A 27,762-nucleotide genomic window follows, 5' to 3' on the forward strand; every position below is an offset into this window, starting at 1 on the left:
ATTGAACATTTGTACAAATTGCGATTAATAAACAAATTTTGCCAGTAAATGCTCATTACTTTCATAATGGACCCTGTATCTATACGATGAATTTTGAATTACTACTCTAAAAAAAGGCATTATACGAAATTTTGCAACTAAAATATCTCACTCGCTCAGATTCAATAAACTTATTCTGAAAAAATGTTCTAACTCAGTGTCGATTGCTGAACCCTACTGTATTTTTTTTTCTTATGAGTTTCCCGAAGGGGTAGTATTCATTTCCGCTAAATGACTTTACATTGGTAGCTAAATGTTCAATTTTTGGTAAGAACAAAATGTTGTTTTATTTTTTTTTCCTTAAAGATAAGAAATCTAAAACCATGGGTAAAACAAGGGTATATCCATTTATAAAAGAAAACAAAAATCATTTTTATCCTTTTAAACACATTAACACCAATTCGAAGAAGATTGATGCTCTTGCATATGCACATATTTTCTTTTGCAAATAATCCAAACTCTCTGCAATTAATACATATATTTGTATATGCAACGTCTCCCCCAGCTTCCCTTGTCTCATTCTGAAAGGGAGCTTTAGTAAGAAAAAGCTGCAAAAATATGTAAACATACTTAATAAGTTATACACTAGTTCAGAATTCCTGACAATGTTAAACACTAAGGATAGTACATGAAAAACACCGCCATCTCAGTAATTTCCAGCCGAGGTCTGCAGTTTCGTGCTTATTAGCACTCATCAGTCCGGCATAGGAAAGTGACTGAGCTGGAGATGGAAAACCTCTTAAAGAAGCCAAGAGTGCCAAGGAAACTGGTAGCCAATATAGAATTAGCGCAGACCAGACGAGTGACAAAAGCAATGGTTCGGTTCAACTCGAAGATTGAAGGCAAGGCATGGTATATTCAGTAAATTACCGCCCATTAGCCAGGGCTAAAGCAGAAATACATGAAAACACCGCCAGCTCAGTCATTTCCAGCCGAGGACTGCAGTTTCGTGCTTATTAGCACTCATCAGCCCGGCATAGGAAAGTGACTGAGCTGGAGATGGAAAACCTCTTAAGGAAGCCAAGGGTGCCAAACAAACTGGTAGCCAATATAGAATTAGCGCAGACCAGACGAGTGACCAATACTAAGGATAGTATTGTTTTGCGATTAATACAGAACAACGTATTGCTTTATACTAACGAATAAATAGTAAAAACATTTTTTTTCAATGAAAAGAGCAAACTAATAACGTCTGAACAACTACTACAATTATTTTTTGCTAATTCTGCATTAGAAAATAAGCAACGTGTTAAGACTGGTTAGAAAAATAAGCATTGAGAAAAAGCAAAAAATAGAAAGATGAATATTCTTATTTAAAAAGAGCAATGAAGGAACACATGTTTTCAGGCCATTTTTCCCATTAGAGAAGTTAAATTTCATTATTTCCATCTTTCTTAAATTCCATTTCATTGTTGCAGACAAAAAGGTGTTTAATATGTTCAAGAAGCACAAAATTAAAAAAAAAAAAAAAAAAAAAACCTTAACCCGTCCCATTCAAAATTAAACACTTTCAGGAAATACAGTTTTATTTCTTTTTTTGTCACTTTTGCCTTTTTGATTTTACAAGAACATCTGGTTATTGCAGACATTGATGAAGTGAATTTTTTGAAAACACTTTCGCTTTAATATTCTAATCTAAAAAAATGAAAAATACGTATAATTTTTCAGAACTTCCCTGATTTTTTTTAAATAAGTCATTATAAGTTACAATACACTAGGGTTAGGGCAATAAAGGTAAGAAGTATGCAAGTTGTGCAGCGCTAATTTGATGATCAAAAAAATTTAAAGTATTTTGTCTTATTTTCATGATATTAATTACTATATTTAAACATTTTATGTTTGATGCGTCCATTCGTTAAAATTGTTGTTTGTTAAAAAGGGGGGGGGGTGCAAAAGAACTGAATGAATCAAACTCAAAACCAATAATTTAAATCATAGTTGGAGATAAATTTAAATGCAAAAAATGCAATTTTGAGTGCTATTTGAAATGTCTTGAATTTTTGTATGCTAATACTTCAAGATATTATTTTCAAAACATAGAACTTTTTTTAAACCTTTGAAGCTACGTGTGATATTATTAATGGTTAATGTGATTTTTTTTCTAATTTTTACTATGAAACTTAAGGAAACAAATTTCATTCTTGATGCATACATTCGCAAAAAAAATTATTTCTTGAAGGAAAAAGAGGTGCGAAAAAACGAAATGTAAACGCAATAATTCAAAATCGTTCGTTGGAGATTTAAGTTGGGTGCAAATTTCAAAATGCAGTTACAATTTTTGTTTGTTTCATTTTTTCTACATACCAAGGGAAAACCCGAAGAAGAAAAGATCATTTCAAACCGAGACTCGTCATTATCATTGCTACTTTAACATACCTTTGTATTTATTATTTCTTAATTTTAGATAACTATACAATACACTATAAGCTTTTCTCCCATTTTACCTTGGCAAATTTAGAAAAGTTTTAAAAAATGTGTTGAACAGATTAAAATAGAGAGATTACGGCTCACTGTTATCCTGAATGAATACAGGGATGCCCTGAATTAAAATTTTTGGGAGGGCGGAATTTCTCAATTTGCCGAATGTAAATCGCAATTTTACCGAATGCAAAAATACAGGCATGGGCACATTATTACATGAAATGAAAAGATACACTCCGGCATTTGAAAATTTCAATACTGCAGTTATGTTTCTGGGTTTACAAATTGGCCGACAAAATTTGCCGAATAAGGAAATTATTTAGGAGGTCACAGTGACCTAACATCGAAGCGCCTCCGAATGAGTAATGCATTAATGTGTTTTGTGTCCTACAATAGCAGCGGTTGCTAGATAAGTGTTGCTTACTGTTTAAAGTTCATTCATATGAATTAAATTTATTTATTTGTGCATGAAATAATTAAAACTGAACTGAAGGAAGAAACTATTTGCTTGGTGTAGTTTACAAATGTAGTCCGTTTTTATAATTATTAGGTGCGTAGTTTCTTCCCCACAAAAGATACTTTGTGCAGTTATACTTACAAAATTCATCTAGTCTTTGGTAATAGTTAAAATAAAGAAAGAACTGTAGACATAAATATAATAAAGAATTTCCAAGCGAATATTAAGAAGTAAACAACATGTACTAAGTGCAGTAGAAACTCGTTTATCCGGCGCCTGGTTATTCGGATCTATGGTTAATCCTGATCAAATTTGTAGCTTCTTAAAAAGTTTATGTCCGTACAAATAATAGTTTGAAATTGTGATAGCTGGAGTATGAGTGCGCCAAACATTTCCTTTCTATTTTGATTAAATATAAAACTCCTGCATAGGTAACGCAATAAATTACAGCAATGTAATGAACATCATGGCGGATTTGGAGCGTCAGATCAACACCACTGCAGCTAAACTATAAATGATAAAGAGTTTGGTTGAATAATTTGATAAAACGGTGAATTTTGCAAAACCATCCTATGTAATTTTGTTTCAAAGAGTTGTTTTTTTATAAAATAAAAGGTACGTCCATTTATTTAAGGATTTGTTTTCCTTATGTTCTATACTATCCGGATTAGCTTTTACCCCAGTTAGTCCGGACAAACGAGGTTGTACTGTATGCACTTGTAATTAAAAGAAATATACTGAAAAATTAAAAGAAAACAAAAACAACGTAAAATAAGTTCAAATTTTCAAGAAACTTCATACGGGTATTTCCAGGTTAAAATTAGGCCCTTTTTCAATGCAAAAGATGTATGCTTATGGTTTCAAAGACATCTGACAAAAGCCTTCCTTGTAACTTCAAAGTACAATTATGCAAATACTTGCAAATTTGCGCCTATTTACGTTGTTTTGTTTTATTTTACTTTTCCAGCCCAAAGGTAGTAGAGCCGTAGTTTTCTTGACGTAGTTTCTTAAGGTTACAGGGATTTTTCTCAAAAGATTGTTTCATGCCTTTACGGAATGATTAAGTTATAACACATTAAGGAGAATGCATGGAATTTTCAATTTTAACAAACAACCAACTCAACTCACTGCTAATTTTTAAAGCAATACGCTGTGTTTGTTATTTGAAACAAGCAGGTTATAAAATTATTGCGAATTCTGCTAATTGCAAAAGAAAATTTAATGCACACAAGTTTTTTACACAGTGGAAAATCCTACAACTGTCTTTACCGAAGTTTAAATTTCCAGTTTTATAGATAGACATGTAGAGTAAACCGACCAGTGAAAGAGCAGTCAAGAGCAATTTTGATTTAAAAATTTGAAACATCATTAAAAGCTGAAGTAATTAATATTTGACAGTAAGGGCGGATTCAGCTACTGGTTTTGGGAAGGGTAATTTCCGGGAGAAGGGAAAAAGTGTCAAATATGGGCATAAATTGGTGGTCTGGAACGATTTTTTCGAACATTTCCCCCCATAGAGCAAATTTTCGACTATCTTTGCTCAGTTAAAGAGGGGTCATGACCCCGATTAATACCCCAGTAGATCCTCAACGGTATGCTATAAAGTAACTTCAATTGATACGTGTAATTAGTTTTGATAATAGGGATAACGGCTAGTCTCGGGTTTTCTTTTAACGGTGCCCTTTTTCGCAACACTGAAAAGGAGAAGCATGAACTAACTCAGTAAATAAAAGTCGCCAACAGCGGAAAAACTCGGCGTCTTTTAACCGTTTTCTTTTTGGAAATGTATAGAAGAAAATTACAATTGGCAATTTATCAAAGAAAGAACTTCAAAAATTTAAAATTAAAAAAAAAACAATTAAGAGCTGTTAATTCCCTTTTCGGTCCACGCTGCTGTTTAAAAATTAAGAAGCAAAAAATATTTCTTTCTTGTCTGTTATTTATCTAGCTTATTAAACTATGCAGAAATAAAAACAAAAAAAAATCGACAACTTTCTAGAACTGAGTTCAATGCTCTGATTTGATGCCGAAAAAAATTTCAGCCAACCCCTAGAAAAAAAGATAGGTTTTATGCTTTTAAACATATTTTAGAGGGATATACCCCCAAGAGTCTCCCACATTGCTACAAATATTCATGCTTTTGAACTTCGCACCTCTCTAGCCCCTCAGAAAAGGGTAAAATAATGTTCAATTTCCCTAAAAATAAAGACAGCAGTTATGAAACTTAAAAGCTATATTTAAAAAATGAAGGGGGGGGGGGGCAAAATGTCCAAAAAATTGGACGTGATGGGGGGGGGGGGAACGGTGGTGATATTTGAGCTCAAGAGATAGTTTTTCGCATGAATCAGCAAGAATTCTGTCAAAAAAATTTTGAAGGGTTCTTTTTTTTTTTTTTTTTGCCGCGCAGTGTTATTACTAAATTCGCGTGAAGATAAATTAAAAGATGCACATAATCTTACCTCTTCTAGCATTAAGTAATCGTCTAAGATATCTAAGGAACCTTTGGTAAATAGTTAAGATCGAAGAGGAAGCCCCCATGGGGGGCAAGGGGTGATGGTGACGCGGGCGATAGGGCTTTATCGCCCCGGAAAAAATTCCACGGTGCACGTTCCTTGCAGCAACACTGGGCATAGAAGACTGCATTCACCACACTAAGTCCGCACTGCCACTAATAAAAAGAAACTGAAACACTACACGCGCCACTACTGCACTAATGCGCAAAAATGCAACTCCACTTTCCTCTTGATTACGGAAAACCGAAACCGAATTCGGCGGCCTGAAGTCTTAGATCCAACGGCCAGAGGAAAGATGCGCTCCCCGTTCCGGAGAGAGAGGGCCTTTGCACGTGGTGTCGCTATTGTTGGATTGTGAGGGGGATGCTCGCAGGCGACTCTTCCATGGCGAGGGATGTCAGGGTCTGAACGTGGGCGCGCCACCTCGAGGAGGCTCTCTGAAATGGATTGTTCTTCTCAACTGCACATGATTGTAGTGTAATGAACAGTATGAAAAATATTTTTTAAGAATCATGAATTTAAAAGTTCTTGAAAATTAATAAATAAGAAAAAAATGTGAATTTTAAATTTACTTTAAATGGTGAAAAATTGAAAATATAAAACGTGAATTTTAAATGCACGTTAAACGAAAAAAAAGTAGTTTTCAGGTGTACGATTTGTTTGGAGATGATACAGACGAGCCCGCTTAATGGAATAGCTGTTTTGTCGTAAAATTTATTTTAACTAACGCGATATCCCTTTATCCAAAAATCAAAATGACAAATTATAACGGTTTTATAAACTGAAAAGTTGTTACATTTAACTGATATTTCAATGAGCGGGCTAGACTGCAAGGATCAGTGACATATTTACAAGGCACGACGCAATGTATTTTTAGAAAACCCCTCAAAGATGGGCTAAACTAAGTAAAATATTTTTCAAGTCCCTTTTTGCATTTCTTCTCTATATCTTCGAGTTTCTTCGTACTTGCGATGTTTGCGACACAGTGAATTCGCAGCTGATACTGGTTGTCATACATGATTGTTTCCACATGTGTAGTTCAGAATATATTTTTAAAATTTTCTTTGAATTTAAAATTCTATAAAACTAATTATTGGGAAAAAAAGTTACTTTTAAATAAATTTAAAGCGAAAGAAAAATAGCGTTGAAGTGTATAACTCGGTGCGGGATAATGTACTGAATAGTTAAAATATTGTAAAATATCGTATAGAAATAATGAAAGAAAAACGTTAAACCCCTCTCGCTCCCGTCAAAATCACAGATTCATCTTTCGTCTCCTATTTCTCGTGCCTCGACATTTCCCGGTAAAAGCACACAAGTTCAGGCTAAAGAAAGTTTAAAAATCAAAGGTGAATACGTATAATGTGCAAAAGATTTTGTTTACTTAATTTTCTTGTAAAAAAAAAAGCACTTTTATGACCGTTTTCTTGAAAATAATGAGATTGTTAAGGGTTCAAGATCTCCAAAACATGTGTTGTTACATTTTTTTTCTATTCCACTATGTATTTTTGTATCTTTATTGATATGAAATTAAAAATGGTTTGGTCTGAAATTCAAACCCATTTGCTTTGTGTGATTTTTATTTCTGTGCAATGGAAAGAAATTGGTTAATATACTTTGAGCCGGTCTTATTGTCTCTATCTTGCTTTACTATTTTTCGAGAAATGCTCATGGCTTGAAAATCATTGTCATTTGCACCCCTCCCCCCCCCCCGGGTATCCCAAAATGGTTTGAATCTTTTCTGCACATCAAAAGTTGTTGAGCGTGGTTCATCTTGAAATCCTTCACATTCGTCATTATTGTTGTCGCTTTCCTGTTTAGCTTGAGTTCGAGCTACGATAACCTCGGAAATGATAACATTGGCAGGAACTACTCGACAAATATTTTTTTTAATGCTTCTCTGCTCAACAAATTAAATAAAAACTCCAGTAATCACTTTTCACAGGATTTCTGACTCATCACTAACTTCCGTTTGACTTTGGAAAGTTAAAAGAATTTTTCCAAGAATGGAGAAACTGAGCTGGAAGTCAATAGAAATTTTATGAATGGCAAAATATAATATGCTTTAAGCGGGGTTTGCTCGTAAAAAGCGAATTATGCTCCCGTAGACATAACATTAGACCAACCAAGTAATTCTGATTTCCTCGTTAAGTCCGGGTTCTCGTTAAAACGGGGCTCGTTATGAGCGGGTTCGATTGTAATATTTCAACTTCATTTACCATATAAATAAAACCATATAGTAGATCTGATCGCTACTATAGTTATTCTAGAGAGTAACAATCTTTGTAATCTGCGTCACAGAGAGATTCGAAAAACATGAGATTAGGCACAAATTTATCGATTCTAACGGAGGCGATTAACCGAAATCGAAACCGTTAAGAAACTCCCAAAGTTCCATAAGAGAGTGAGACGGCGCCTTGAATTGTTTTCTTAGGCTAGGAAGAGAAAGCCTTTACGATCGTCCTCAGAAGATGTGTAGGCGACTCTTTAAGAATGCGTCCTGTAAACAAGTCGAAGATCATAAAAACCGAAATTGAAAAACAGTTATATGACCTTTGTTCAAAATGAGTTTTGGAGGGAAAGTATGTGAAAATGAAGCTGTTGCGTGTAATATGATGGGGCTAATAAAACACATATTCCAATAAGAATATGCATAAAATGAAACCTATCTTGGGATGAAGAGTAATGCTGTTAAAAATAATACGATTTTTTCTAACATTTTTTTTTTGTTATGGTTTTATGACCTTGTTTTAATATGGCACTCTAATTTCCTTGTAAATTAAAGCTTCATTCTGTGAGGGTTATAACGCATGCTTCATACATACAAGTTCGTACAAATCTCATCTTCTCTCTCTATCTCTCTTTCCCTTAAACACTAATTATACCGTTCATCACGGTATAAAAATATATATAGTAGTAAATATATAGTAGGAAGTATTATTTTATTTTACCTTCACCTGTAAGCTTATTTGCTCTACCGTTAACCGGGATGATTTTAACATATCCAATGTGAACTTCCCTTTTTAAATGTTTATTTGTACTTCTAAAGCTTGACAGAAAACGTAAGGGATAAACCTTGCAATCAAAACAGTTCTTTTTCAACCTAAACGTAAAAATAAAATTGTCAAGTCTCAGAAAAAATAAAAGGCTAACACTTGAAAAATGGATAAATTCATCCAGTATATGGCAGAATTAACTCGGTTAACGGATTATCTAAATTCAAATCGTTATGTTGCATCAAAAAATATACATATATAAATGAATCTTTCATTTAAATATCATTCACATACAGAGTGTTATCTAAAACTGACCGAACTGCTAAGTGATAGAAACAAAAACAAAAAAAAAAGGGTAGTAATATGTTTTAAGGCTAATGTTTGTTCAAAATCCATTTAGCTCAGTATAACGTTTTGAGCGGTCAGCAATTTAAAATTCGGTTTTGGGAATGTTCTTTAGCACCTGTGTCACGGATTGGTGAATAGCTAGAATATCATCGTGAAAAGCTCTTTTCATTGCCGTTTTCAGTATCGAGAACAGAAAATAATCACACGGTGATAGAAAAGGCTAATTCGGAGGGTGATCGAGGAAAGCAATCTATATTCTGTTCTCGATATCAAAACTGCAATGAAAGATGCTTTTTACGATGATATTAAAGCCGTAACACCAGGCAAAGCAGCGTAACACCAGGACCGAAACTGAATTCAAAAATTGACTGGATAAAATGGTTAACCGTTCAAAACGCTGTACCATTTTGAATAAATATTAGCTTTAAAATATACTACCATTAGGATGGTTTTAAAAAACTTTTTTTTTTAAGTTAGAATCCAAGACACCCCCTATTTTTATTATTATTATTATTATTATTATTATTATTTTTTTGGACTTACCAATAGCATTATGCTGTAAAAAAGTTTAGCTTCTTACTCAAATTTTAAGAGTGTGCTAAATAACCCTTTTATTTAACATTAGTCGTAGCATAAAAAATGCCACAAATTTAGAAACATTTAATTTCCCTAGGTGTTTTTTTTTTTTTTTTTTTTTTGTAAATAACTATTTTATTGCAATGTATATGCATATTACTAGTGTAGGGGCAGACCGTGGCACGTTTACGCAGTGCACTTTTTTCGAAACGAGTTATAAATGGAGAGCCAACATTCATAACAGATTGATGCTGCTCCCTAATAGCAAATGTTATCAGCTTTTGAGCATCAGTCCAGCTTTGGTTTAGCATGTGAATAAAAAAATCTGTTTTCCATCGAGTCGAGTAAATTTTGCGTTGAACGTTTTGAAGTTTGTTGTAAGGAAATAATACGTAGTTAAAAACAAATAAATATATAAGTGGCAGAATTTCATCCTTTTTTGAGAATTGTATTTATATGTGCAGAAAAGTTATTAAATTTTGTTGCACGTTAAAAATAAATCCAAACTTGCCGACGGGGCACGTTTACGCATTTTCATCGGGGCACATTTACGCACGTTCTTACTGTGTCGGTTTCCACTTCCTTGTTACTTGTTCTATCGCTGTAATGAGTAAAAAACATGTGTCTGTGGATCAAATGCATCTAAACAAGAAATGTAGTAAACTTGTAACTGCTATAAGATAGCCTATGTAATCCAAAACTCATGAATGAAAGTTCTTAAAATTGTGATAGAAAATGTTTGCAAGCATATTCTTTTTCAGCACCTTAAAATCTATAAGAATCACCCAAAGTACATCGAGGAACAGAAAATTCTTTAACATTTGTTTTTCAGTATTATAGGAACAATTTCTCAGTATATTTCTCTTTTAATAAAAATATTCACATGATAAATATATACAATAAAGAATGAAAATTAAAAATAAATATTTTATCATTTGGTCCATGAATGGCAACCGGTTGCTATAGATGAACCATCGAGTTTCCATCGATGGACCACATTCTCAAATTAAAAAATCAATGCGTAAGTTACAAATATTTATAACAGGCGATCAATAAACACTACAAATATAATTAAGTTATAGGAAAAGAGATTTATTTTCCAAAATGTTTTATTTTCGAGAAGAGGAACATAAAAAAAAACCCAGCATTCACACAACACACAGCTGTTATCCTCACGCCTCGTTCACCACTTGATATTATCTAACCTGTGCAACACCGTTCTTAGAAATTATCTTTTAACCTCTTTTGAACTGTTAGGAGTTTCAATAAACCCATTTTGAAAATTTTCATTCGACGCCAGATTGTAGGGGAACATTGGGCAAAGTGGAATAGAGGGGCAAAGTGGAATGGTGGAATATTTAATCTGCTTTTAGTTAAATCTAACTGGTAATATTTTAACTATGTGATACCATATATAGTCTATTCCAATCAGAAAAAAATACCGCCGAAGATTGAAACATTTTTTAATAAAGGCAATTTTTTAAAAAAAATTGTCATCATATTGTAATGTTTTGCTAAAAGTTAAATATTATTTTTGTTAATATAAAATGATAACGCTTTTGCTACTAACATTTTAAATATTAATTAAAATTTCCTAATATTCAATGCAGTATTAATTTAGTTAATATAACGCTTATTTTTATTTTAAAAATTTGTTGAATTAGTCAAGTACATGCGGGGCAAAGTTGATGGGGCAAAGTGAAATAGTTCGTTTCATTTAGTCACTCAATTATTTAATAGAAATCACTTACGTTTCCGTTTCTTAATTAATTCATTTGTATTCATCACTTAGAGTTATTCATTCATTCACTTATTTTCATATTCATCCTTTCTTTTACTAGCTCATTTATTTTTCTTCATATAGTAATTGAGCTATTCATTTCATTATTCGTTTATTCGTTCATTATTTATTCATTTATTCATTCAACCTTTTATTTACTGATACTTTTGATCAAAAATATGTTTTGTAATCAAATTAAAAAAATTTCATTAGAAAAATATTTTATTTTTCACTTTGCCCCATAGAAAAAAAAGTGAAATTTTTCCACTTTTTTTTTTTTTTTTTTTTTGGAAGACTTAAATTTACTGACAAAAATAAAAAATACTGTTTAAACGCAAGTTCTATAGAAAATATTTTGTTTTTTTCTTTGTTCACTGTAATTTTCAAAACACATTTTTGATTTGTTCATCTTTAAAAATCTCAGTCATCTTAACTATTTCACTTTGCCCTCCGCTCTGTAAAATGTCAAGGAACTTATTGACCATTTTATTACTGAAACCAGGAGCTTAAGTCTCAAACTACTAGATAATATAGCAGAAACGAACTTTTTGTCTTAGTTAAATCTGTTGGACATGTTATTTTTCTCTGCCTCTTGAAAAGTCAATTCCCCCAATTTTTTGGAATTCCAATAACGTCTTCTCTAGTTTCAAAATATGATTCACTAATTATATTCCTATTTCGGAGAGCTTATCTCCTAAATTTCTAATGAGTGACTAAGGTAGCAACAAACCGGTTTTTATCTTCTATGTGACTGTTTAAAGTTGCTTTCAGGACTCTATATTGTCGGCAGACTTCAATAAAGTCCAAGCCACCATTTCTGTAAGCTACTGTAGCACGTTACATGCTCTCAGTTTATATATTTTACTTGTTTTTGCATTTTTCTAGAACAGTAAAATTATTTGAAACTGTATTATTATGTTTTAAATTTTTAATCAATTTTGTAAAAAAATTAGTTGAAATGATAATCAAGTAAAAGAGTTTTCGTGAATTACTGAGAAACTTTTTTTCATTATTGTCATATATTTATTTAAAAACAATTGGGCATTTTTCAAAGGTAATTGAGCTGAAGTTATAACAATATTTGCAATTTTCTATGAATGAACCACTGCCAGGTGGTTCATTCATGGAAACACCTAGCGGTCCAATGATAGCAACTGCGTCATTATGAATATTCTTATAGGTGTTACTGCTGTGACAAATCATGATGAAACATGAACTATAGAGAGTTGTATTTGAAAAAGCACTCATTTAAGTCAATGTTCACGTTTAATTGATCAGTGATATTCAAAGCATGTTATAACTAAGTGGAAATTTTAATAAATAGTAAGATAATGGTAGAAATCTTATCTAACCGATTAATAATATGATGAAGTAATTTTAGCTACCAGACGACTCTGCCGTATACTGTTTTCAGACAAAGAAAGGTACTAAAACTGATAACGCGTCTGCACAAACTCTGGTACGGGAAATATCTTCGCGGTCTAGTCATGGAACCGGTCCATTGATGGCAACCTTCCCCTAAGTTTTGACTATTAAAGGCAATCTAAGTCTTTGAAAATCGTTTTAGTTTGCGTGTTACTTAAAAAACAAATATTTGTCAATTTTTATCTGTTATGCAGTTCTCGTATTTGAATTAAACTTTCAAAACAGTAAAAAAAAATTCTAAATTGTTTTTATGAAAGTACTACCTCAATAGCATAGCATAATAATTCAACTATTTAATATGCAACATAGCATATTAATTCAACTATTTAATATGCAACATAGCATATTAATTCAACTATTTGTAAGAAGTTCTTTTTTGTCGTAACTTTATTTTTAAGCAAGAAAAAAAACTATTTCTTAGTTTCTCTGCACTTGCAAAGTTTTATTTAAAACATTAGAGACGATTTATTTGTTACCGAAAAAATAAAATAGAATCAAAAATAGTCAGAAATATTTTAAACTGCAATCTTATTATTTTGTTTATTTATGAAATTAGTTATTTTTCAGGACAAATGGCGGGAATTGAATATTGTCTCTTTAAAAATAATTGCGTGAAGAGCGATATTACGGCACTGTTTATTTTTAAATGACTTCTGCATCTCTTCATTTTTAAAAATATTCATATTTAAAATGGTCTAATTAAATTTCGGGTAATTGTAAAATAAATCATTTTTTCTAAAAAAAGAAGCATCTAATAATGAAGCTAAACAAATACAAAACAACTTTAATTTTTGACTTATCCCGTTTTAAGCATTTCGTGGAGTATTTATAATTTTCATTTTACCTCTGCCGCGGAAAAAGACCAAATTATAGCTCATTTAATTTTCAAACAAAACGGTAATGCTAATCTAAAAGCGAATGCTTATCTTTTTCAATAGGAATAGGGTAACATTTAACACAACTGTCACGTTTCGCACCAGGAAATTGTTGCAAACAAAGAGAAAAAATTCGTTCTAGCATCACCCTTCTAAGAGAGAGATATTCACAGTTTCATTTAAAACCAGCTATTTCGTGTTCGAGACTTTTTAAAAAGAGAGAAAGAAGAAGAAAAAGGAAATGCCGCTTTATTTCACGGATGTTGCACCGAAGCAATAATCTTATCTAAGTGAACAATTTTTAGTTAAGCTGAAATTTTTGTCTGCAATTGCAATTGGAGTGTGACTTTCGGTTTTTTTGGACTTTTGAAATTTTTCCTGTACGATTTCGCCTTACTTTTTGTTCACTTTACGTTTAATTCAAAATGTACGTCGAAAGGAAAACGTTTTGAGTAACACTTTATAAAATGATATCGGCTGTTCTATTAAATATTGGTGCACAACTTCAAATTTTATAAAATTTATTTGTAGATAAATTTAAAAACTATTTTGGCTACGAGAAAACCGCCCGTCAAGGTATGATGGGTGAAAATGATTTCTAAATTTGAAAGAAGCCATTGCCAGTTTGGTAATATTTTGATAGAAATTTTAACCCTTACTCCAGTGGATTCACCTTAAAATCCTGTAGATAGCGTCATTGTTGACCCCTTTTTCTCTTCTTCATTTCGCTGAAATGAATGTCTTACCAGTAAAACAGTTAAATTACCGGATACAGTTCAGCCTTGTCACAATAAAGCCCTTCCCTGCATGTTAAACATTACCCAAAAATATTATCAAATTATCATGTTGCGGCGCGAGCTTCATTGTTAATGACGTCAGGAGCCTTACTTGATCCCTAATACAGCCCGTTTTGTAGGTCAGATATTTTACTGAAATGATGCATCAAAAGTGCAGCGGTTGTGCTTTGGCAGCATAAGACCAAAAGCAAGGGTTTAAACGCATTTCCTCTTGGTAGATTTTTAAGATGCAGAAAATTAAGATGCAGGCAGGTTCTTCTTTTTTCTCTTAGAATCTTCGACATCGTAAATTATACAACATTCATTTGATACGAGATGATTTTTTTTTTCTGATTTTAAACAATGATACAATACACAAGTTTTATTTCAGAATTATCATGTTGACGACTCATTCTGTGCAAAAGACTTAACCTAAGATTTTTCGAGTGGCAAGATTTATACTAGTCACAATTTATCAATTAATAGGAGAGCATTTTCACGATTTTTCAAATTAACATGAAGTTAATGGATTATTCTAATTTTTTGAACCATAAAAAAATCCATATTAATTTTTAATGTGTTTTGACGACTTTTAAATTATTAAATAATGCCTACAGAAAAGCTGAAAGTTGTTTTGACTGAGGAGGGTGGCCCAAAGTGGGTAGGTCGCCCAAAGCGAGTAGGCATTCGTATGCCACCGCATGGTGTGCAAGCGGCGATGCATACGTATATCGTGTTTACCCGAATACCCCCGAATTTCAATCAGTCCCAGAGAAACAGCGTTGAAGCGGCATGGCGTAGCCAGGCTTAAAAATAAAAAACCTTAATTAAAATTATTAAAAAATTAAAATTTAAAAATTTAAAAAAAAATAAATATTTAAAATTAAAAAAATACATTTTTAAAAAAACATTGATGCCTTTCTTTGAAAAAAAGTATACCTTTTTTAAAACAATGAAGTTTTGTAATTTGTGATTAGCCAGATACAAGCTTCTTTTTTTAATGGTCAGTAATATTACGTTATTCTGACGCCGTCCACCTATAAACTAAGATATTCATTCTGTTTTTTTTTTTTTTAATTTATGATTATAGTTATTGAAATAAAAAAAATGCTTTGTGCGGCAAAGCGGGTATACCCGCTTTCTTTGTAGTTTTTGTCAAATGTACTGACATAGGTTTTCTATTTAAATAGGATAAGTATAACTTAAAAATCTTATTTTTATGATGTCAATTGATTTAATCAATTATTTCTACATGTTTCATAAACAAATGTGCTGACTTATACTTATCCAGATTAAATTGAAAAAGTTTTTTTTTCGCTTTAGGCGTAACCATTAGGCGTAACCCCTTGTAGGGAAAAGCGGGTTTCTCAAGTGTTTGTAGTCATGATAAGAAATAAATATTGTCTTTTAAATAATGCAAGAATCACTACTTTTTTTTAAAGTACACTATCCCTGCTAGGAAATAGAACCAAAATATTTTCGATGAAAAACCGAAAACCAACCAGATTTGGACCACCCTTTCCTGTTCATGAATAATATGATTCATTAATTTCTATTATTTAGCGTTCCTTTTATGCGAATCATTGACAAGTTTTGTTAAAAAGCAATTTTTTTCTATTATTATTAACTTTTATTTTTTTTAACTTTTACTCCTACTTGTTTTGAAAGTAAATTAACGTGACTCACTCTCTTTAATTTATGGGGCTAAATCTGCATGTAATATATATTTCAACACACTGCATAAATTTAAACTACTATAAAACGGCATTCCTTCGTTCATCCAATATTGTGTTGTAATATCCCAGACATTTCTTATGCTCGTTCCTGTCAATGAAATTTCTCCTTACTAGAAGGCGACAGGTTAAAATATCTTCCATAAAACGCCATAAAAGAAATGTCAATCCCGACGTGTGCGTTATGTTCACAGTTAACAACCATTCTGTCATGCACGTCATTGCGAAAAAGGTATTCAAGCGCAACATGCCTGAAAATGACAAATTATTCAGAAGCTGTTGTTTGATGGGATGTTTGCTTTCGAGAAAATATTCTTATTCATTTGTGTTTCTTTAAACTACCCATTTTCGTTCTTTACAGTATTATTTTTTAAAGTAAAAAATACAAAATTCAGATTTAAACGAAAATTGTATCTTTCTTGGAGTTTAATAAATTAAAAAATAAATTTATAGTAAGGAAACTAGATTGTTGATTAAAATGTTCGACTAATACAACATTAGGGACAACCTTTTTTCAATTAGTTGATAATTTCTTTGACAAAGTTTTAGCAGTCCTTGCTTTGTTGAAAAATCAAAAAATAAACTTCACAGGGTTTTTTTTCTCTCTCTCTTTTTAGAACTCGGTCTCAAGCTAGTTTTCTCTAGATAAATCTCTTCAGATTATTAAAATTGATATTAAAGTTTGATAGTGGATATATGTTTCTCTCTGTTGTCAGTTCACTAGTTTTAGTGACTGACCTGTCAAACTAAGTTAGCAAATTTTTAAGAAATTGTTTTTGGAATGATATTTTTTTACGCACATAAACTTCTTTTGAAGATATATATATATATATATATATATATATATATATATATATATATATATATATATATATATATATATATATATATATATATATATATATATATATATATATATATATATATTACTTGTGTGTGTGTGTGTGTGTCTAATTTTCCTTTTATTGACCATTAAAACCTTTTACTTCTAAACTAATTTTGTACATAAAAAATAATTTTTATATCATTATTGCTCTTTCGCGTTTTTTTAAATCAGAATAGTTAAATTTATTCATTCGTAACTGATAAGTTTAAAAAAATGATGATTGATATTCTGAAACTTGAACAGATTCTACGAATAAATATTTATACATACAGTGTTTCCCACAGTGTTGTTTTTAATTGCTAAACTCTCTTAGATTAAGCAAGTTATGAGCATTACATTGACAGTTTAATCTCAACTCACAGCAATATTTGTTTTCTGGGTTTTGTTTTGTTTTTTTTTCCCCCGAGGACGTTGAAGTGTACCCTCTGTTTCAAAAAAGGTATTAAATTGCGGAAGAATCCAAGCTAAACGAGGTTCAAGTCATAATTTAAAGCCGCTATTTGGAAAGGTGCCATTTTTTATATGTATTAGGTTTCCGACATAAGCAGTTTCATAAACAATCTTGGTGGTTTACAAAATGCTTTTTTTACATATCTAAAAAAACACACTTGTGAAATTAATTTTTCTTTTAAAAACATACGAGAAACTCAAGACTTACATTGAAGGGTAGAAAAAAGGGAGTCCTAATTTTTTTTTTTTTTGAAGGACTTCTTGTAACTAAAATGGAACAGAAAAAATGGTGCTAAAATTATCTATTAGGAACGTTATACGGACATCGTTTATGTGATTCTTCCCAAAACTTTCATTTTAAGGAAACATTTATTAATTACTTGTGTACCAAATACGACGGACTGAAGTGAAGACTGCAGGCAACGTGAGATGGAGATATTAAGTTCACAAACATTGCTTGCAAAATTAAGAAGACTTTCATCAAGCAAGAGAGTTACTAAGAAATAAACAAATACCTTATTAAAAGGAAATCAAAGACGTTTTATCACCCAAAATTAGCATATTACTGCATACACGTGTTTCGAGTCACGCTGTTGATTACATTTTCTAAGTACAATATAACCCTGATTTAACGATTGTCAAGGGACTGGAAAAAGTTATCATTAAATCAAGGATATCGTTACATTGAGGAGCATACATATCCAACGGAGTCAAATCCGGACCCGTGAAATGATTCATTAGATTGAGGAAATCTTTAAGTCGGGTATCGTTGACTCGAAGTTATACTGTAGTTCAAAAGTAGCAGTCATGATGAACGGCTGTTGCAAATTTAAAAGGCTGCAAAAAAATTAATTTTATGTGAAATTCAAGCACAAAATTGAAATTCCGAACGTCCTTTCGAAATAATTTCAAGGAACATTCTTAGTACTAAGATGGCAGTTTATAGTCTTACTCTTCATTGTGCTTTTCAAATAAATTGTAGAGCTAACATGATAGTGTACATTAGGAAAGATCAGCTTCAAAATCACTGCGAATCCACTAGTAATAAAATTTGGACCAATACAAGAATTCTTGCGAGCCACCACGATGCATTGGCAATAGTATCACACCGTGTAGATGTCGATGAACACCTGCATTTTATTGGAAAAAAATAAGTTTTTAAAGCATTTTTTGAAGATGAACTGACAGTAGTAACTCCCTTCTACCCATTGTCCACTGGTTGGTGTGACTGGAACAAAACAGCTTATTTATAGCACAAATATACATATTGTAACAACTATATTAATATACTAGTGGTACCCGCACGGCTTTGCCCGTAGTTGAAAATTAAAAAGTCCTTCGGATCGCCTGTATATTTACAAATAATGGATGACGAATTTCTCGCCAACTGGCTATGTTTATTCGCTCTCCCATTTCACGTCATGATAGTTTCGTAATTTACTCGTCCATCTTATGATAATTTTGTTCTTAAAGTTGGAATAGAAAAAGAACCACATCGAATTTTCGAAAAATCGCCCCCACCCCCATGCTACAAACTAACTTTGTGCCAAATTTCATGAAAATCGACCGAACGGTCTAGGCTCTATGAGCGTCACAGAGATCGTGACAGACAGCAAGAGATCCGGAGACTTTCAGTTTTATTATTAGTTACTAAAGGTACCCGCACGGCTTTGCCCGTAATAGAAAAATTAAAAGGTATTTTTGTTCGCATGTATATTTACAAATAATGTATGGTGAATTTTCTCGCCAATTGGCTTGTACCCATGTTACGATTTCACGTTATGATAATATCGTAATATACTCGTCCATCTTATGATAGTTTTGTTCTTAAAGTTGGAATAGAAAAAGAACCACATCGAATTTTCGAAAAATCGCCCCCACCCCCATGCTACAAACTAACTTTGTGCCAAATTTCATGAAAATCGACCGAACAGTCTAGGCGCTGTGCGCGTCACAGACATCCTACAGACATCCAGACATCCTCCGGACAGAGAGACTTTCTGCTTTGTTATTAGTAAAGATAAAGAAGATACCTGTGTTTTTAAACTGTATTCCGCGGAGCTCAAGGGTTCCATCGCAAATCAATTAAGGGTTCGAAGAAATTCTCATTTTTTATTTTCCAAACTTTCTCTTTAGACACTTAAAAAAAATCTATCAAAATAATAATTTTTCAAAACAAAGTTCAATTTTAAACTTTGAAACTTAGTTAGTATCAAAAACTTTTGTATTTACAGTTGTTTTTTGCTTTTTTTTTGGTACATTTTTGAAATTATGTTTTATATTAATAAACACTTGAAATAACTGATATTGAAATAACCAGAAATAACCCTTTGACTGCAAATAAAACACTTCAAGAATGAAAAACACTCAAGAACACTTCAATTTCTAACTATCCTACTTATGAAAAAACATAGGTTCCCCGAAAAAATGGTCATTTAAAAGGGTTCCACTAATCGAAAAAAATGAGAAACGCATATCTATACTATAAATACTTTGGTTTTCTTCAGTAACTTCTAACACAAAAGTATTTATTTATTTCTTACTGGTTAGGGCGTTTATTCACTGGATCTGCCACCTTTTTTTCATTTCATCTCCCAGGAAAAGCCTTGATGCAGAATCAAAAAAAATTCTAACAATTTTTCTTAAATAACTACATAATTAACTACATAAAAAACTACATTTTTTTTTCGCTTCATATTCTTAATAACTCAACTCTGCGTCCGATTTTGAATGTTTTCGCAATTTGAGGTATTCATCTAGAACGAACGGTTGCGAAATGAGAACAGCCAGAACCTGAATCCGCCCCTGTCTAAAACCTGTTAAACTCAAAAATGACAGCTTGCCTTCCCATTGAATGTTATCATCAGTGGTAGTGAATAACAATAAAAAAACTATTTTTTCTTTAAATTGGGAATTTTGAAAAAAAAGTCTAAAATTGGGAAAACAAATTGAACACTTCACATTTTAACGTTGCAGAGTTGTAAAACATAATTTTATGGAATTAAATCTCGAATGTCAGAATTTTTTTTTACAAAAAAAAAAGAAAAAAACTCAATATAAAGAGTGTTCCCGTTTAACCTACAAGACCTCTATTTTTCAACCGTTAGTCCAGTATGCATACTTCCAATTGCAAAAATGTTCAAAATCAGATGCGGAGTTAAAATATTAAGAAAAGCGAAAAAATATCATCAGAAAGTAAAAAATTTAACTTTTTATGCGAGCCCCAGTTCTCCCAGCTTATATTTAGGGAAATAATCTCCATTTCAAAATATTACTCACTCAAAAACTTGGCATTCGTGCGACCGAAACTCAAGGAGATATTCGAGTTCGTTGTTTTAAGTGACTATGCAAAAGATGCTAATGGAACTTAACGCCCTTTCACAAGAATGACAGATTCTCGAAGTCAAAAAAACAATATTTTTCATTGCTATTCAAAGATAAATGCAAAAGTTATGCCATGGTACGCAAAAATGCACTACAAAAGCTCGTACAGTTTGAAAAACGCTCTTTATGCAAACACATAATTTTTTTACACTTTTCAGCCGCAATATTCTGCCACCCTCCCCCCCCCCCCTCCTCCCTCCAAATTTTTAATTGACGGCGAGTATAAAGTGATGTAAGTCACAAAATGATGTGTTTCCTTGGTGATCTTTTCTTGGTGAATCTTGGTAAATATTGGCCCTACTAATGTTCAACTTTTTGTGTTAAAATTGTTTTTCAATGTTGATTGTTTCCCCAAATAAAAGTTAAGGCCCTAGGACCAGAATAAAAAGTTAAATTTTGCTTTTTTTAACTTATTTTTTTTTCGCATCAAATTCTCAATAACTCAATTCTGCATCTGATTTTGTATGTTTTCGCAATTGGAGGTATTCATCTAGGACTAATGGTTGCGAAATGAGAACACCCAGAACCTGAATCCGCCCCTGTCTAAAACCTGTTAAACTCAAAAATGACAGCTCTTCTTTCCAGGGAATGTTGTCATCAGTAATAGTGAAAAGCAGTAAAAAACTAATTTTTCTTGAAAAATTTTGAAAAAAAAAGTTTAAAATTAAGAAAACAAATTGGAAAAGGCTGGCAAAAATCTAAATCCCCATTTCCAAATGGTACATATCGTCTTAAAGAGAAAATGATTAGCTTTCAAATAAAGAAAATACGCAAATAATAATAATAATAATAATAATAATAATAATAATAATGTCTTCCACCGTTCCAGAGATAAAGCAGCTTGAAAAACTGAAGGTGTGATTTTTTTCTCCTTTTTTTTCATGAACTGGCATGGAGTATCCCAGGTGGTGATTTTGCATTTATTAAGGAATTTGAACATCGATTAGTCGATTTGATAGTTTTGTTCCATTTATATACTTTTCAGAAATCTAAATGCATTTTAATGTCTCCTGTGTGCATTTTAGTCTTGGAAAAATTGAGTACTATTGAGCACTATAGAGAAATATACAATACTGCTAACGAAACTATAATAATAATAATAATATGTACACAACAGACATCGTAATTATACTTCTATTACTTCATTCCTAATTTAGTTGCATAAAATTCTTACTATATTGCAAAAGCAATATACAACTTAATTTCGAGATAAAACGCAATTTCGAAACTAGCTCTTTGATATGCCCACTGAACTGAAAAAAAGAAAGTTGCTTGCTTCACAAAGTGGAAATGGATTTAAAGAAAAATAGAGCGTTAAAAGTCTCAAGCTCATGTTATTGATCACACTGTTCTCAGTTCATTGTTAAGAACTGGAATAGCGCTTTTGTAATGGTTTATCAATACCACTAAAAGACAGCGCTGTAAGTTTGACAGGGGAAATGTTTGGTGTTTATCACTTCTTACTATAAAAGGCTTTACTGTATATATATTTTTAGGGAACGAAATAGGTAAAAATTACTGGGAGGTACTCGTGGAATCCTTTCCGTTTTATTTTTATGGAGTAATATGCTTTGTGTTTTTTGAAAAAGTTTTTTGTGCTTTGTATTTTGTTGGCTTGTTAACAAAGTTTAAAAGCAGAAGAAAACTTGTTTTTTTCTAAAAAATGCCTGTTTCAGTAGTAATAATATCGGTAGCTCTAGACATTGATAAGGGTTTGTTTTAAATATTAATTCTTTTGACTTTTAGTATGTTTAACAACTAGTGATACCCGCAAGGCTTTTCCCGTTGTAGAAAATTAAAAGGCCCTTTGGTTTGCCTTTATATTTACAAATAATAAATGATGAATTTCTCGCCAATTCGCTAAGTTAATTTGCTTCTCCACGTTCGGATAATTTGCTCGTCCACGTTGAGATGATTTGTTCGTCCACGTTGGGATAATTTGCTCGTCCACATTGGGATAATTTGCTCGTCCATGTTATGATAATTTGCTCGCTAGAATGTTCTTGAAATTGGAATAGAAAAAAATAACCAAAATTGAATATTCGAAAAATCGCTTTGAGGTGCACACCTCCATGCTACAAACTAAATTTGTGCCAAATTTCATGAAAATCGATCGAACGGCCAAGGTGTTATGCGCGTCCCAGAGATTCAGACAGAGAGATATCCAGACAGAGAGAGAGATCCAGACAAAGATACTTTCAGATGTATTATTAGTAAAGATTACGTTTATCGAGAAACTTTCAGGGCTGCGAGTGTTATTGTATTCAAAGACTAAAAGATCTTTTTAATATTTATGCATTCGTGTGTGCCAAAATGACAGCAAGTATTCTCACGCAGTATTTTATGGGTGAACAAATTAAAAATAATTGAACTACGTTGCTAATTATCCAACATCATAAGTTATAGATAGTCATTGAATGATTGGTACACAATGACAAATCCTCTACAATGGTAAATTCAAAATGCTAGTCAAATATCACATGACACGATGTCTCTAACTGTTACCTTCCCATAGACACACAAGACTAATAACGGCCTGCTTTTTGACATTCTGTTCAAAAGTGCTATAAACGAGATGTGACAACGAGAAAAGTAGGGGAAGATGGAGTGAAATATTGGAGCAAAGTGAAATTTTGAAACATTTGTTCTGCTTTCAGTACCATCAATCTAGTAGTATTTTAACTATGTTTCAACATATATAGTTTATTTCAGTCAAGAATAAATTACCTCTCAAAATGAAAGAACATGATAATACAAGCAATTTTCAAAAACTGTAACTCATATTGTAATATTTTGTTGTTAGTCAAAAATTGTTTTTGTTATTATAAAATGATAAAAATAGTGTCCTTAATATTTTAGATATTAATTGGGATCTACTAGTATTCAGTGCAGTATTTATTTGCTTATTATTAAGCTTATTTGTATTTTAAATGCGTTGTACAGTTAGTCAAGGGTATTCAGGGCTGGGTGGATAGAGAAAATTGAAATATTTCATTTCATTTACTTATTCAGTCTTTCATCAAATCACTTACGTTATTATTTATTAATAATTCATTTACATTCCTTCATTTAATAATTCTCTTATTTATTCAATCATCCTCTTATTTTCTTATTCATTCACTACGTTTTTAAAAAATTTATTTTTTCTCATTTATAAACTTATTTATTTATTTATTTATTTGCTCGTTTATTGTTTCATTTCCTTTTATATTCGTTCATTATTTTATTTACTCATTGATTTGATCAAAAATATCTTCAGTAATCAAATACAACATATTTCATTGGAAAAATAACTTACGTTTCACTTTGCCCCATGAAAAATAAAGTGAAAATTTTCCAACTTTGTTTGGAGGTACAAATTTACTGCCAAAAATAAAAAATAATGTTTCAAAGCAAGTTTTAATATAAAATATATTGTTATTTCTTTCTGTATCATAATTTTCAGAACAAATTTTCCACTGGTTCATTTTGAAAAAAGTTAGTTATCTTCTCCATTTCACTTTGCCCCACATTCCCCTACATATGAAGTGAAAAAAAATTCTTGAGAATACAGTTAAATGCTGTAACAGCAAAATGTAAATTGTGCTTCTTGAAACGAGAATTTTGTTGAAATGGAATTGAAATAAATTGATTAAAACGGTAGTGCAAATTTATTTCTCTGAAACAGATATTTCTTTGTGATGGGACTCTGTAATGAGTTTTACTCTAATGGGACAAACTTCCATAGTTAAACATCAATGTATGTATATTACAAAATGTAAACGCTAAAAAGGCTCAACAGAACGAGAATTCTTCCTAAGATAAATCTAAAAATAATCATTATCTTGTCTCAAAATCTTTTCTTGTGTATTTATTTGTTTAAAGAGAAAGATCATGGTCTTCTTCTGACAATGATTATCTCAATTATTACATTCATTTACAAAATAATGTAAAAAAACAAAAACATAAAAATAATGAAAACCCTTTTGTAATAAATAATTGACATTCTTTAATGTTAAAAATAAACTAATAACGTGCTTGAAAAGTAATGCAGAAAAATGTCCTATGTTTACTAAAAGTATAATATATGTAATTATTTGGGCTGAAATTCCTTTTGTTAAAACCGTGAATCGGGTGAACTGCTTTTGTCCCAAATCATTTAGTAAGGAAAGACGTCGATAAATTAATAAATGTTAATCACAATGAAATAACAAAAAGATTCTTTGCTTGTTTATTTGCGAAAAAGATGGTAGTACAGATGTTTTTGAAGTTTTCAAAAGATATTTGAGAGCTAAAAAAAAGATGAACATAAAAAGAAGACATGCTTTATTCTTCTTCGAAAAGAGCCGATACGTTCGTTCGCTAGATGGTAATTAAGGTTAAATGAAATTTGATTTATTCTCTTAATAGATCATAAATGACATTTCAAAAAATCTATTATCTTATGTCGTATAAAAGAAAAGACTATAATATTAAGTCGTCATCTAAAATTGAATCTCTTATTTTTTAATAGCTTTGCTCATTTTAATATAAATAACGATAAATGGTGCATAAATGATGCAATGGTAACTTTTTCAAAATGCATTCAGGTACACGTTTACATTTTAATGCTTAATAAAAGTCTTCTTTACTCTCTTTCTGTACACTGATTAGAACGGCAGCCAAGCTTTTTTCTCTGCCTCTGACAGCTTATTTTTAAAACTCTTTAGCGTAGAAACTGCTTTCATTTGGGAACAGATAGAAATTATGTCCACAACCTTCTTTTACTTTTCCTTTTCTTCAACCTCAGAATTTTTCCCTGATCAGGGAACCACATAAATTGTGTAATAATTGAAAGCTTTATACTGTAACGTGTAAAATAATTGAAAGTTGAGATATGTAGCAATCGAAAGAGAATATTGAGACTTTTTTGAAGCAAAAATTGGTTGCCCTCGTTCCAAGTTGTCGATATATAAGGTCTGCCGATTTTTTCCGGAAAAGCGCCAAACTTAAAGACTTGGTGATAAATTGAAGGTTTTCACCATCTGCATGTGTCAGGATATCATCAGTAAAACGAAAGAAATAAGTCTTCCATTACTCGACGTAACTCGTTAAATTTCGTGATTTTTCTTAAAATTTCGGCAGTCTTTAAGACCTTATATTTTGATACCGAGGGAGCGAGGGTATGCGTCCGAAAACATGATTCGCTATGCTCCTTTGAGATTGCTACTTTTTTTTTTTTTTTTTTCATCCTTACTTTATCGGATGGTTTCCTAGAGAGATGCAAGGAAACATCTCCTTGTCTAACTAGTAAAGCTTTTACAAACATTTTAATAATTGATTTTAATGTGTAACGGCAGCAGGAAGAAGCATTACGGATTAATAAGTACATTGAAAATATTATTGGTATTGGTGCCGCGAATGAAGTTGTTTCTTGCAGTCCCTTGATTTTAGTAAGCTACAAGTTCATCAAAAAAAAACAAAAAAAAAAACGAACTGATGTGTGTGCATTACATGACGTCCTTTTACACCATTTTAATGTTATTTTCCCATTATTGGCGATTTTAATGTGATTCAAAATATCACCAACAGTGGCAAAATTAAAACCAAATTTTTAAAAAAAAAGAAAAAAAATCGCCAAATTTGTGGCCAATTTGGTGAAAAAACTTGACGACCAAAAGACTGGCGATATATCGCCAATTGTCCGCCAAATTATAACACCACTTGAGTTTGCATCGAAATTAACAATGATTTCCCCCCAAAAAGATGCAAAAGACCCCTTTAGAAGCACCCAAATGCAACCAAAAGGGGAGGTGCACAACTAGACCCCACTAGGAGTCTACGTTCCAAATTTCAATTTTCTAGGGCATACCGTTCTTGAGTTATGTGACATACATACGCACATACGTACATACGCACATACATACGTACATACTGACATCACGAGAAAACTCGTTGTAATGAACTCGTTAGTCGTCAAAATGGATATTTCGGGCGTCTATATGTTCTTAAGTATATATGCACGTGTGGTCGGGTCGAAAAAAACTCAACATTCATTCAGGAGTGAGCAAAATAGAAATAAGGTCGATTTTTGAGTGAAAATATTTTTGTAAATACAATACTTCCTTTTTCGTAAAAGGAAGTAATAATAAGAAGAAGATAAAATTTGCGCGTTTGGAAAAATGGACCATAGTGAGCAAAAAAAAAAAAAAAAAAAATGCAGAATCGTTATTTTCGGCCAAAAATGTGCAAAAAATATAGTTGTTTAATATAGAGGCTTTTTTTATGCTGTGCACTGTTCTCGGAGTTGCGTGATAATTTTATTATTTTTCTCAGTTGACAATTTTTCACTTAAGAGCGTATTATATGAAATACCAATGAAGCGTTTCTGAAAGATTATTAATATTTATTGGGTCAAATCAAAAAACGTGATTACATACTTAAATTAAAGTTCAAAGCGTACGATTTCAATAATGAAGATTTACAATTTCAGTGCACACACACACTTTTCGCAACTTTCAAATGAAGTGATAAACATATTTGTTGGCAGTTAAGATAGTTACGTAATAATGAATCACTTGAGCACGGTATTCATAGTGACGCAATACAGCGTCTTTTTTTTCCCCCAAACTAATTACTGATTTACAAATGCGTGATCTATTAAAAAGAAGTAAGATAAACTCAAAAGAGAATTTTATATAATAAATATGAAATATTATTGGGAAATACAACAAACAACAAACGAAGCAAAAATTATGCTTTACGGTTACAACACAGGGTTAAACTGTTAATGATAGAAAATACAAAATACGTAAAAATAAAGTTTTAAAATATTTTCATTCTAAAGCTGTTTAAGTATGGATCTCTTCAAGTCATTTTTCGTACAAAGTGTTCTTAAGGTTTTTCACAGAGACAGTCATAAGTTAAAGTATTTGTTATTTATTTCTCCGTGTTTTTACTCAGAACTAGAATCAAAGAAAATTTCTGTTTGTTTTCTTCCACTAAAACTAGCAACTTTATTGGTTACCGAGATTCTGATAAAAATATTCAAAAAGATATGCTTAAATGGGGTTCATATTTTCCGCTTCATTATTTCTTTCTGAAGAAAATACGTTTCAACTTTTATCATTACTTAGTGATGCTTA

Source organism: Uloborus diversus, chromosome 2 (assembly GCF_026930045.1).
Source record: "Uloborus diversus isolate 005 chromosome 2, Udiv.v.3.1, whole genome shotgun sequence".
Taxonomy (NCBI): domain Eukaryota; kingdom Metazoa; phylum Arthropoda; class Arachnida; order Araneae; family Uloboridae; genus Uloborus; species Uloborus diversus.